The following is a 2972-nucleotide window of genomic DNA, read 5'->3' on the forward strand; positions in this document are numbered from 1 at the left end:
GGGGGGGGGGGTTAGAATCCTTGAATCAATTTCAATACTTGCTTTCAAAGACAAAAGTCAAATCTTCAAACAAAATTTGCATTCAAGTTCATATAATCATTTTGATGATTTCAGAAACTACCTCCTCTCAAACATTTTACTAACATTCATATATATGCTTTGTCGAAGAGTTGCACAAGATAAATGAGTGATATGTTTTCCTTATTGGTGCATGTACTACTTATTAATCATATCGTTTGCTTGTTTGTTTGTTTGTTTTATTTTCAAGTGTCTCCAACATTTTGCTAAATTAATACCTATTTCTGGTCTTACAAAGCGAAGCTAATGAAAGACCATTTTAGACACGGTGAATATTCAATATTGTCAAAGTAGAAAAGTAGATATACCAAAAAAAGAACACCAAAAATACAATGGTTCATTTAATATATAAAAGAAAATGATGGTAATACTTACTAATTTGTTTGTTTTTTTTGGCGAGTTTAACAAAATTTTGTAAATATATATTCTCTCTTTTTTTATGTATGTTTTTGGAGATTTTTCTTCTTTTCATATTCTTTCTCTATTTTGAACCAACAACTCGATCAAATATCCCGACCAAATATTTATTTTCTTCAAAATAAAGAATCTACCGTGTATATATATATAGATATAGATAATAGATTCACCAAGCGTGTAGAATCAAATAACCAAATGTTACATGAGGAATATAACTTGACTCTTGATTTCTCATCATTACCTCTCGGTCTCACTTGCTCCATATTATATATAATTAACATGCATGGGCTTCACTTGGTCTAACTAATTAATTCTACACGTAACCGATTTATATATAGTCGGTTCAAACAAAAACAATACATATTTAAGAGAACAAGAAAATGGCTTAATCACATGTGATTTTACATTAACATCACGTACAATATCACAAATGATTCCTGCGACTTTGCTTCATGACCTAAAGTCACGGCTAAAGTCGTCCACACACTTATTTTTTGACCGTTGATGTAAAATCACATGTGAATTTACACGTGAGTTGGTTGTTCTCGTATTATCTTAAATGGTTAGCGTTCTTGTTTGATCCTCCTTTTACACACACACACACACACACACATATATATATATATATATATGATGGTAATTAAATGAAAACCGTAAAAAGATCGAGGACAGGACTAATCTCAATTAATCAAAAGTCATTAGAAATGATTATACTTTTTGTTATATTAATGAAATTTTTGGAAGCTTGAGGACAAATTTGTAATTCGAGATCCCAAAAATGCCTCTTTCCATCCTCGATTAGGGTTCCATCAAATCTCTAGCGTACCAGGTGTGTCGTTACTCCATCCTCAAACAACCTTCAATCCCCGTCGAAGTAATCCTGATCAAACAATCCGAGAAGAAATATCATTGTTCACACGGTTTTTGACGAATTACGAAGGTTGGGGCGGTGTTCGTCGACTGCGATTTCCTCTATCTCGGCGACATCAAGGAGCTGGTGGATCCTGATGGATGAAAAGTATGCACTAATGTGCGTTCAACACAATTTTACCCCAAAAGAGGCTACGAAAATGGACGTGTGGTTCAGACGGCATACCCATGAAGAACTGGTCGTGGATGGTGCGGCCACCAGAAAACCAAGATTCTAAGGGGAAGGTTGTGAATAAAGAATGAAGTGAGTATGTTCATAGGTTTCAATGGCTGAAAGATGATGAAATTGGGTTTTGTTTTGTGGGTCATATATAACCAGGTTGTTAATGCATGGTGATTCAAATACTCACTCAAAAAGCAATTCATTATACGTCATGGAGGGCCATGGTTGGAAAGATTGTGAATTTGCGGTTGAAGGAATTGGAAGAGTATGAAAAGGTGAGAGGGAAAGAGAAGAAGATGGAAATTAATTAAGGTTAGTTTGTATTGTATGTTAGATGTTGTTCACAGGTGTCTCTATATATGATTGTTTTTGTTGAATGATATTTTTAGATGAATTTACTTTCACTTATCTAAAAAATAAGATTTCATGTCATCAAAAAATGACATAATAAGCAACAATCTTACTCACCATCCTCATGATCACTTAATTAGAGGCTAAAATTGTGTCATGTTGAATTTAGAGCACAATATAATATAAATAAATCTAGTAGCTGATGCGTGTTCGTTCTCCTTGAGATGAAGCAGGATATATATATAAACAAATGATGGGGGTTAAGTATGTAATTAATTTACCCATAGTTTAATTTGAAGTTAAACCATTCATATTTTATAGCAGCAAGCTAGGCAATATATATATATATATATATATATATATTAAAGAAATTAAGCATTAAATAATTCGCTAGGTAGAATTTAGTTTGGAAAATAGTATCGGATTTGGAAGTGAAGAAATGTATTTAATTTAATTATGAGAAAATGGATATATATATATATATATATATATTATATATATATTATAGATGAGGGTTGGGTTGGGTTGGCTTGACTAAGAGATAGTTGATGGCTTGACTATAATCTAAAGAATGCTCAGGTTGGCTACCAACTTTTTCCTTGTTTTAATTACTTATATACCCCTCCCTCTTTTAATTTCCTACATTATTTAATTAATTAATTATTTTTCAAAATAGATGGATGCATGGATCACCTTAATTTCATTTGTAATAATATCTATGATCTATCCTTCCTTCATTCTAAAGGTTGTTTTCAATTAAATTTCCCTTCAAATCATATATATATATATATATATATATATATATATTAGAAGGGTACTCGCGCAATGCAACGAGATATATCTTAATTTTAATGTTTCATTTTATATTTTGTGTCTATCAATATTATGATGCTATTAGAAGCGTACTCGCGCAATGCAGCGAGATACATCGTGTTTTTAATATTTCATTTTATTCTTTATCTCAGTCGATGTTATAATATGGCTTTATGTGATTTTGAGAAAACGATGATGTTTTTATTTTTGAATAAAATAT

The sequence above is a fragment of the Cynara cardunculus genome, unplaced genomic scaffold, assembly GCF_001531365.2.
Source record: "Cynara cardunculus var. scolymus isolate 2C unplaced genomic scaffold, CcrdV1 Un_Scaffold_853, whole genome shotgun sequence".
Lineage (NCBI taxonomy): Eukaryota > Viridiplantae > Streptophyta > Magnoliopsida > Asterales > Asteraceae > Cynara > Cynara cardunculus.